Genomic DNA, 11,875 nt, shown 5'->3' with positions numbered 1-11,875 from the left:
AATCCCAATGAGACAGCCATGTGCACCCTCATGAGCAGTGGGGCCAGCACCCCTCCCATCAGGGCAGGGCCTTAGACAGAGAGCCATATATGGGGCCCTGAGAAGAAGGCATCTTTGGCTCCCCAGGGCAAGAGCTGACCCCAGATGTGGCCTGCCAAGAAGCCAGGGTTGGCAGGGACCTCAGAGTCATTCAGCTCAATATCACTATTTCACTTGGACGTTAAGATGTCACATTTGTTCATTTGTCCTAAATCAGCACCAACCAGTCTTGGAGCCCTCACTCAGGAGGAGGGGAAGCAATCCAATGCTGTTGTGTTGGGTGGTCAAACAAGAGCTCCAAGAAATTCACAGAGGGGGCCTTGGTCTTCAGGCCACAGCAGCCCTCCCTGGGGCTGGACATGCTGCCCCTGTGGTTGTGGGAAGGTGGGCACATCAGCTGTCTTTGTGCCATGCCTGGGCATGGGGACCCTGGACATCCGTGATCCGGCTCTGTGGGGACCCCAGACAGCCATGGCCTTCTGAGATCCTCCTGCCACCACTGCTATCCCTCACCTCAAGGGGTGAGGTGTGGGAAGGGGGACCAGGATTCTGCTGTTTATAAACCCCGACCCAGGCTGGGCCCCAGTCCATGCCTGTCCTTCTCTCTGGTCCACATCTACCTTTAGAAGTCCACTGCTGTGGAGCAGCCAGCCCCACAGCTCTTGACTTCCTGGCTTTCAAAACACATCCCTAAGTTCTGTGTTCTCCTCGTCCAGCGTCTTCTACTCTGAGCCCTGAACCCCCAAAGCTGTTAACAAACCTCTGCTTGGCTACTTTAAAGATCTGAAGGCAAGAAAACACAGGACTGAGAAGAAAGTGCCATCCCGATCATTATCCTGGCACATCCATGCATGGAGAAAGTTCTAGAAGGATATACACTGATCAGGGGTGGGATAGGGAGGGGGCTACTGAGAGGCTTTCTGTATCAGCGCTCTGAAAATACTTTTGTGCAGTTTGAACCGTTTATTAGTCATCATGTATTACTCTCATTCAGCTTTTATAAAGAAATAAAATGAATGGCCCTGTTTCTTACCAAGTGGAGCCTGAGGTCTCTAGGCAGAGGCAAAGGGATCAGGTGTGTTCTCACCAGTAGATGGGAGAAAGGGAACATTGGTGACTAAGGTCTGACAGTCCAGGGTTCCTGGCTGCGCCGCTTGCCAGCTCGGGATGTGGGCAGGCTGTGGAAGCTTTCAGAGCTTTGGTTTCTTCCTCTGCGGGGTGCAAAGTAACTGTCTCTGCCTCCAGGTTGCCATGGAGATGAGTGGGCCACAGCATGCATCGTGCTTGGCGCAATACGGCAGGCTCATCACCATCATCTTCATCATCATCGTGGTAGATCCCGTCCCCAGGCTCCATCAGAGACCAGCGCCTGCTCCCAGGTCACCCCTGAATAACTCCGAGGTCGCTATGGTCTTCCCATCCCCTCTTTCTCCACACCCCCTCCCACCCCCAGGGCTGGCTTCATGATTGCAAGGCCCCTTGTTCAACACGAAAATGTGGGATGTTTGTGAAAACCCAGGATGAAAGTGCCATTAAAATTGCTGAAATACCCGACTTGCTTGATTCTTCCATGATACCCCCCCCCCCAATCTCCACTTGTCATGGTGTTTTTATTTGCTATTTAATGCCGTTCTAACTACACCATTCAACATTGTGTCGTGCAGTGACAGTTTTCAATGCAAATATAAGACCATTTAGCTCGTATGTGGAATCATCGAAATCACACACTTCATATTTTGCAGTTTGTACGCAAAAGTATTTTCGTCCCTTCCAGAACAGTAGAAACGCTGCCCTAACTCAACAGTTTTTATGTCCCTCCTTGACATTCCACCCACACACGCTGTGCCTTTGCCCCACTGCTGATGAGGAGGGATGGGAGAAAAGGGAGCTCCAGGCACCCCTGTGTCTCCACTTCCTTCTACACCTTCATGTGCACTGGGATCGGCTAACACAGGGAAGTAACCTGAGTAAGGATAAGACGGGGTTCCTCAGCCATTCGTGTTCCCTAGGACCTACTGCCTTCTTTCTGCAGCCAAAGCAAGTCCTTTCAGGGGTGTCGGTGTCCTTGCCCACCCCGTCCTTGAAGTCACACACGAGTCTTGTTCTCACTTTGAGTCTCACACTGAAGTTCTGTAGTTCTGTGCTCACGGGGCTTCGAGAACACCGGATGCAGGTAGGACAGGAGGGAACAACTGACACACGGGTTGACAGCCCTCCCCCGCTCCTGTGCATGCACCATGATCCCATCAGATCGCACTTGCAAAGCACAAGTTCAAAGACAGAATTATTAAAAGTTCAAGATAAGGGCAGAAGAGCGTGAAGCCAAGCTCGGGCCCTGCGAGGGCCTGCCTCTGCTGTAAGATGGGTGCAAGGGCACCCGGCTTGCCTACCTCGCTAGGGGCTTCGGGAGGCCCACGTGCAAGCCAGGCGCTGGAAATGCTCGTGAGCCACGCTCCCAGCGGAGAACAGGCCTGCAGCCTGAGTCCCCAGAGCACCAGACCGCGCTGCAGGGGCAGCCAGCAGGCCGGGACAGCGGGGAGCCCATCCGGTTCCCGATCCCCTGGGTGGCACAAGATCCATTTGTCTCCAGGGTCAGAGCCCCGCTCGGTAAGCCAGCAAGCTCAGGCCACCTGCTCCTCTGCGCAGCCACCGGGCTGTAAAACGGGCCACGCTCTGCGGTCCCGCTCCACTCAGCTGCTCGAGCTCGAGCCCGCGGAAGGTGGCTTGTGCCCCGGGTGCTGGCAACGGCCGCGCCCGGTCCTCAGATCTCGGAACTGGCGGTCAACGATGGACGTCTCGGGGACAGCATTTCTACTCAGCTGTTTTGGCTGTGGTCACCATTTCGGTGACCAAGCCCATCCCCGCACAGCAGGGCTCCGCCGAGCTGAGGACGCAGCAGAAAGCCTGGCCCTGTGTCCGCTGAAGGTGCTGGCATTGCTCACACTCCCCCCTCGGCAGGTGATGTCACACTCTCTTCTCTTCTCAGCAGGAAGCAGACGGGCCCTGTGGGCCCAGGAGCAGGGGGACTCAGGTCACACGGCACAGGAGCCAGGACCATTCTGTGGCTCTGTCCAGCTCACCCGGCAGGACAGAAGGAGCCCCAGACTAAGATCCAGGGGGCCCAGGTTCCTCCACCCACAGCCGTGGGACCTGGGTCCATCAGCGACACGGAGGGAAGCCACCTAGCCCTTGGTACATGTCCTCAACTGTAACCTGGGAGTGACAGTGGCCGCCGGGCACGGCACCAATCCTCCCGGCTACCGTGAGAGGGGTGTCCCAATCCTCCTTAGTGCAGGTGCACCTGAAGCTTAGAAAGGCTATGTAACAAAACCGGTACTGGCCCAGTTTTCTACACGAGGAAACTGGCTTGAGGTCGCTCAGCAGAGCTAAGGTCATGGCCGAGGCTGCACAATGCCTACGTCCACACTCCAACTCAGATGTAAGTGCCAGGAACAAATGAGCTCACACATGTCACAGGGCATCATAACCCTTACTGCGGGACAAGGTGGGTGACTGACGTTTGTTTAAACACAGAGAGTGCCTCCTGGAGGCCACTGTTATGAAGAAAGGGGCAGTGTTGGGTGAGAGAGTCCAGCCTGTCCACCTCCAGCGCCCGTCACAGCCTGTCCCAGACTGAGACATCAGAGACATTCAGTCAGCTTGATGAATGAATGAATAGATGAATGAATGAATGAACGAATGAGTGAACAAGCAGTGACCCACACCCCTGTGTTCTCCCTCTTCCTTCCCACTCCCAGAGGGGCAGTGCTCAGACTCTACTCCTCACTCCTCCCTTCTTTCTGAAGGTTGGTCGTTCCCTGTGTCCTCACCATGCCTCACTTCAGCCTCCACACATATGGGAGACATCCCCCAACCCGAGCTCAGCTCTCCCCGACCCCACACATGTCTCCATTTCTGTGATGACACTTCTGTCAACTTTACGCCTCCCCCTCTCCCTCCAGCCCACAGGTCTTATACATCCTCCCATCCCCACGGTCTCCAGCCTCCATGTTCTTGTAGCTCACAAAGCCCTAGCCTGGGCTTCAGAATCACAAGGGTCTTAATTCCAGCACAGGCATTATGTACCAGCTCCTCATCTAATGATGTTGCCCCCTCCCTGTATCAGAGGGTGGTAGGGTGTGTAGATGAGTGCTTGGCATGTTGGGGCCTGACCTGGCCTGACCACTTCTAGCCGGCTCATACCAATGTAAAAGCAACCAGTCAACATGCTGGGAGCTCTCAGGAACATGCTCACTGGGGGAAATATTAGCATTTACTAGAAATTCTAGAAAAAAATATATATATGAAGAAAATGTATGCATTATATGAAAAATAGGTTCATATTCCCAAATTCTAAAGGAATATATAAATATTCAGGTTGGTGGGACCAACTGTCCAAGCAGAAATCCCAGCAAAGTGAATCTGGCCTAATGAATCTCACTAACTGCAAATGGGCATTACCTCATCTCCCTTTATAAATACGGATCACTAGGGCGAGCATCTGGGTGGCTTAGTCAACTGAACATCAGACTCTTGATTTCAGCTCAGGTCATAATCTCAGGGCTGTGAGATCCCACTTTAGCAGGGAGTCTGCTTCTCTCCCTCTCCTTTACCCCTCACCCTCACTTTCTCTCTCTCTCATAAATAAATACATACATACATACATACATACATACATACATACATACCACCAAACAAGGCATTGAAGAACACCAATAGCACAAAAGGTAACAACCAAGATGAACAAACTAACAAATTCAAAGAACAGAAAAGAATTCTTAAAAAATTGGTGTCCTTAGTGGAATTCAAAAAAGTATGTGTTCCTTAAAAGAGAACAGGCTGTTTAAAATGGAGCAATCAGAGAACAAGAATGAGTTCTCATAAGTGTAATTGCTAAAATAAAAATTCCATAGGAAGAAAAGTTAAAGCTCAGGAAGTCTCCCAGAATGTATATCAAGAAGACAGAAGAAAATATGAGGGAAAATATGAGACATAACGTGATTAATCTAAGATGTCTTGTATCCATTTGCTAAGCATTCTAGAAAAAAAAAAAGTAAAATAGAATGAGTGAAAAAAGACCCACCCCCAGACACATTCTCCTGAAAACTGGAATTCTAAGTATAAGGAGAAGATTATAAAAGCTTCTAGACAGAAAAAAGAACAGATTATCTGCAAAAGAATTACAATCACATTGACATGTGACTTCTCACCAGCAACACTGAAAACCAGAAAACAGTAGAGCAATGCTCCCAAGTTCTCATTAAATATATAAAATTCTAAACTTACAATTCTATATTTTCTTTTGAAAAACTATAGAATTGCTATAAGGACAAAATAAGTAGTTTCAGGGAAAAAAATACTTAGAAAATCTAAATCACAAATATTTGTTTTAAAAAATATTGTCTCCAGGCAGCCTCGGTGGTGCAGCAGTTTGGCGTCGCTTGCAGCCCACGGCGTGATCCTGGAGACCCGGGATCCAGTCCCCCACATCGGGCTCCCTGCATGGAGCCTGCTTCTCCCTCTGCCTGTGTCTCTGCCTCTCTCTCTTGCTCTGTATCTCTCATGAGTAAATAAAATAAAATCTTTAAAAATATATATATATATAATAAAAAATAAAAATAAATATAAATATATATATAGTCTCCAGATATTTTCCAACAAAATGAAAAAGAAAACCAAGCAAGAAAAAAGACATGGCAACTCTAAAACAAGAGTAGGTATCCCAGGAGTCCAAGGAAAATGTCCAGGGTCACAGTTAGGCAGCAAAACCAGAAATAATCTGTCCAAACTATAACTGGTGATAAGAGAACTCTGAGAAGAAAAAAAAAATCTTCAAGAAGAAAACATTTCCTTTAACAAACAATATGGTTGAGTGACAGGTAGCCTTAAAGATATAATAGAGGTATTTAGTTCTTTTGTTAAAAAGAAAAAGTAAAGCAATTAGAAACTCTGGGAAAGAAAAAATAAGTCATGGTCAATTACAAACTAAAATGTGGCAAAGTTTGAGCAATCAATGGAAAATGACAAAAGGAAACTATTTCACTCAGGCTCTTAAAATATTCTCCTTCTAGTATTTATTCTTTTTCTTCTTTAATAACTAATCCATAGATAAAGCACCACTTAATTATATTTAAGAATGGAACATACATGTAATAAACATTAACAATGTGGAAATTATGGTGTGGTTGACAGAAACTTGAAAAGGAGTAGAATAAAGAGGGAAGACATAAAGAAACTCATAAGAACACTAATACTGTTTATAGGGGTGGAAGTTGAAAATCTGTATAATGGTGATGGGGAAAAAAAACCAGTAGTATATGAGTAGTATTTAAAGTTATAAAGGTAACCAATAGTGGGACACCTGGGTGGCTCAGTTGCTTAAGTGACTGACTCGATTTCAGCTCAGGTCATGCTCCCAGAGTCATGAGATTGAACTCCACGTAGGGCTCCATACTGAGAGCAGAACCTGCTTAAGATTCTTTCTTTCTCCCTCTCCCCCTCCACCCCTACCCCACTCTCATGCGCTCTCTCTCTCAAATAAATAAATAAATAAAAGTAACCAATAGAACTGAAATATTAAGATAATGCACAAAAATTTTTAACAGATAAAGATATAGGGAGGTGAGATAACATATTTTTGTCCTCTCAACCTCTCTCTCTAAAATAACTATAAAGTTTGAAAAGTGTCCTAGGTGATGCATAGATGCAAGATGAACCAGAGACTCACCAGGCCCTCAGAGAGCCTACATTCTAATAAAAGAGATTAGCCACATAGAGAAATGTCCAGAAGACAAAGTAGAATGATGATCAGTATCAGAAGGAAGGTACAGATAAAGGTACGGAAAAAGAAAGGTTACTCCAGTGCAGGGTATTATGGGCTAAACTGAGTCCCCTAAAAATTCATATGTAGAAGTCCTAACCCCCAATACCTCAGAATATGACTATATTTGAAGACAGAGTCTTGGAAGGGATAATTAATTTAAAATGAAATCATTAGAGTCGGTCCTAAACCAATTTAACTAGTCTGATTAGAGGAAATTTAGACATAGACACATAAAGGCAAAACCACAAGAAGACACAGGAAGATGACCTACAAAGCCAAGGAGAGAGGCCTCAGAAGAAACCAACCTAGCTAGCATCTTGATCTTGAAACAGTCTCCAGAACTGTGAGAAAATTAATTTCTGTTGTTTAAGCCACCCAGCCTATGGTACTTTGTCATTGCAGCCTTAGCATACTATTTCATATTAGGAATCAGAAAGGGTTTTGGGGGGCACATAGGTGGCCCAGTTGGTTAAGTGTCTGCCTTCAGCTTAGGTCATGGTCTTGGGGTCCTGGGGCTGAGCCCCACATTAGGCTCAGATTCCCCTGTTAAGCAGGGAATCTGCTTCTCCCTCTCCCTCTGCCCATCCCCCACTCACATGCCTCTGCGTGCTCTCTCTCAAATAAATAAATAAAATCTTTTAAAAAGGAAGAAAGGAAGGAAAGGAAGGAAGGAAGGAAGGAAGGAAGGAAGGAAGGAAGGAAGGAAAAGAAAGAAAAGAAAGAAAGAAAGAAAGAAGAAAGAAAGAAAGAAAGAAAGAAAGAAAGAAAGAAAGAAAGAAAGAAGAAGAAAGAAAGAAAGAAAGAAAGAAGAAGAAGAAAGAAAGAAAGAAAGAAAGAAAGAAAGAAAGAAAGAAAGAAAGAAAGAAAGAAAGAAAGAAAGAAAGAAAGAAAGAAAGAAAGAAAGAAAGAAAGAAAGAAAGAAAGAAAGAAGAAAGAAAGTTTCTGGAGGCCATAGGTCAAGGGTCATCAAGAAGGTGACCACAGGGATCCCTGGGTGGCTCAGCGGTTTAGCGCCTGCCTTTGGCCCAGGGCGCGATCCTGGAGACCTGGGATCGAATCCCACATTGGGCTCCCGGTGCATGGAGCCTGCTTCTCCCTCTGCCTGTGTCTCTGTCTCTGTCTCTGTCTCTCTCTCTCTCTCTCTCTGTGACTATCATAAATAAAAATTTAAAAAAAAAGAGGGTGACCACATTTCCCAGTCACTAATACTTCCCTTTAAACAATAGAACCCTTGTTCATAAAACAAAGTCCACAGGAACATGAGCATCTAGGAATAGCCTTCCAATCTCAGGTGGTGGAAGAAATTTCTTAGTCTGCTGCTCTTTCTGGACATTTAGTTTACCAACCAGGTATGCCATGACCTCTGCCATAGCCTGTGAGAGACACAAAGCAGCCAGGCAGGGGGTTCAGTGGGTTACGTGAAAGATCATAAGTAAAATATATATGAAATATGTGCACCAAATAACATAGCTTCTAAAACTCTATTCTCTTTTGCTTCTTTTTACTGTCTGTGCTTCATTTAGAATAATTTCTACTGACTGTCCTTGAGCACGTTAATATATCCTTTATTCTGCTCTGTTTCATCTATTAAGCCCAACCAATTAATTCTTCATTTCACATTAGGGTGTTTTTTTTTTTTCCAGTTCTAAAATCTCCATTTGATTTTACTTTAGAGTTTCCATTTCTCTACTAAAATTCTGCATCTAGTGAAATGCCGGGACATCTGCACCCCGATGTTTATAGCAGCAATGTCCACAATAGCCAAACTGTGGAAGGAGCCTTGGTGTCCATCAAAAGATTAATGGATAAAGAAGATGTGGTCTATGTATACAATGGAATATTACTCAGCCATTAGAAACAACAAATACCCACCATTTACTTCGATGTGGATGGAACTGGAGGGTGTTATGCTGAGTGAAATAAGTCAGTTGGAAAAGGACAAACATTATATGATCTCATTCATTAGTGGAATATAAAAATTAGTGAAAGGGAATAAAGGGAAAGGAGAGAGGATGAGTGAAAATATCAGTGAGAAAAAAAAATATCAGTGAGGGTGACAAAACATGAGAGACACCCAACTCTGGGAAATGAAAAAGGGGTAGTGGAAAGGGAGGTGGGTTGGTGGTTGGGGTGGCTGGGTGATGAGCACTGAGGGGAGCACTTGATGGTATGAGCACTGGGTGTTATGCTAAATATTGGCAAATTGAACTCCAGTTTAAAAAATTAATAAAAATTTTAAATAAAATAAAATTCTGCATCTGTCCAATCATATTGCCTGTTTTTCCCTAATTTTTAAAACAAATTTATATTAGGTATTTTAAAGTTCTTGTCTGTTCATTTCAACATCTGGATCATTTGTGGAACTGCTTCTATTTACTATTTTTTCTCTTGATTATGAGGTTCATTTTCCTGCTTCTTTGCATGTCCTATCTTTTTTAATTGAAATCTGGACATACTATATTAAAGAAAAGGAGAGATGAGGGTAGATAACTCACATCCTTTCCTCAATCAAGCAGCTAGGCTAAAAAGTTGATTACTTTGACCCAATTAGGAATTGAGATTGGTTGGAACTGGATTGCAAATTGAATTCATTTCAGTTTACCTCTGGCTTCAAAATGTTTGTGACTGAAATCAGTTCTTCCCTTCCAGCACAGCTCTGGGACCAGACGTCATGCTACTCTCTGCTTTCTAGCCACACCCTCAGTCATAGCTTACTCAGCTAATTAGCAGACAAAAATTAGTTTTACATTTGAGACTCTTAAAAATTCCAATCCCTCATGCAAGCCCACACAGTAGTTACAAGTTTAGCTTATTTTATTCCAGGAAAATATCTTTATCTATGCTAAATTCACTCCTCTACCCACCCATATGCTGTCTAGCTAACATCTCCCAGTTGTAAAATCAGCCATTGGTCAGTGTTCATCTAGAAGGGATTGATCGCTCTCTATGCATATAAACTTCACTACATCCATAGCTCTTCAACAGCTTTTTTAAATAAACAATTTTTAATCCAGTGTTTTCTTATTTCCTCAAAAGAGGCAGTCTTTTATCATTTTCTACATCCTATTTAAAAGACTCGTTCATGTTCATGTACAAAAAGTGAAGCAATGGTTCGTGGAATTTAAATAAATAAATACATTTTAAATTTTTAAAAAGTGAAGTGATTACTGTTTATATGTTGGCTCCATCAAAAAAACTATACAAATAGTAGAATGATGCAGGTTTTATTTTGGTGAAGAATCTGATGAGATTCTTCAAAAAGAACATCAGTCAATTACAATAATGTTTCCATTTCTTTCATCCATGTCATAAACTCAGAATAAAGCTCTTGGAAGTTTTCTTTATTAATTATGATCATCTGAGACTATTATGGACACTATTGTGATGTCGACATTGAGGCTAACCAGTGCTTGTCTTTACAATGATAACACAAATATATTTTTTAGTGGAGTGCAGTGTCATGGCAAAAATAACATCCTTACTAAATTAAGAAACCTTTGAAGCAGAAATTTACTTGGAATTGGTAATGATGCATATATAATTCATAATTGGATCCAAATAAGGTGTGATAGTCTACCAATTTAAGTAGAAGCTGTAAATGTCAACATTTTGTGACAAGGCTGATAAAAATGAAAAACAAACAAAAAAAAAACATGCTTCAGCATGGCTTACTGTGCTTTCTTTCTGTGGTGCCTGCCATCTATTAGATTTTAGAATGTTTGGGCCTTTTGAAGTCAATCTAAGTGCTCTACAATGATATTGATCTTTTCACAAATGAGTCCTCTTAATTTTGCATGCGTGTTGTTCATAAATTGGAGCACCTTGATCAAATTATTCAACACATAAGCTTTCAGTTTTTGAGGCTTTGAAAGAACTACATTAATTGAAAACAAAGTTTGCAAGTGAAAACACGTTGGAATTTATCCCTAAAAAATAAGAGAGAAATGGAACACATTAATTAATGAAAGCTCAATATTGAAATTCTGTAAGGGTACTTCAGAATATCTTGACTTGTAAAAGGAATCTTTTGATGGGGCCTTTATTTTTTAATTAGAAAAAATTACACTGTGTCCCAGAAGAGCAAGAAACTGGAAAAGCCTATAATTTTGTAGCATCTAAGTTTAGTGAAGCGTTCAAAAGAATCATAAAGACCATTTATTTGACGAATATAGTTTTTTGAAAATATTTATTGAAAAAAAGTACTCTGAAAAGGATGCAAAAAGACAGCCCCTGGTAAAATTTGGGGGCTGAAGGATTTTCACATTTTAATGTCAAAAAATCAGCATTGAGAGTATCTGCATCTGTCCTGAGCTGACTAGGTATCTCAACATCTGTAGACAGAATATTTCCCTGATTAAAAATATTATGGCCCCAAAAAATATATATTATGGCCCACAATGAAGAGTAGATTGAAGGTATAATATAATTTCAAATTTACTAACCACAAAATGTTCCTTTGAAGATTATAGGAAATGTTGTGAAAAAATAATAAAAACACTGAGACTATATTGAGGTGAAAAAAAATCCCATTGACATCATATTAAAGACAGACATGGCTTATAATAGCAAATTATGGAAGCAGCCCAAATGTCCATCAACTGATGGATGAAGAAGATGTGGTATATGTATACCATGGAATATGACTCAGCCATAAAATAAAGAATGAATCTTGCCATTTGCAACAACATGGATGGAACTAGAGTATAATGCTAAGTGAAATGTCAGTCAAAGAAAGACAAATATCGGGACACCTGGGTGGTTCAGCGGTTGAGTGTCTGCCTTCGGCATAAGGCATGATCCCGGAGTTCAGGATCGAGTCTCACATCGGGCTCCCTGCATGGAGCCTGCTTCTTCCTCTGCCTGTGTCTCTGCCTCTCTCTCTCTCTCTCTGTGTCTCTCATGAATAAATAAATAAAATCATTTAAAAAAAAAAAGAAAGACAAATATCATGTGATTTCACTCATATGTAGTATTTAAGAAATGAACAAAGGGGAAAAAAGAGACAAACCAAGA

The sequence above is a fragment of the Canis lupus genome, chromosome 29 (genome assembly GCF_048164855.1).
Source record: "Canis lupus baileyi chromosome 29, mCanLup2.hap1, whole genome shotgun sequence".
Classification (NCBI taxonomy): Eukaryota; Metazoa; Chordata; class Mammalia; order Carnivora; family Canidae; genus Canis; species Canis lupus.
Note: the sequence above shows the minus strand (reverse complement) of the source record.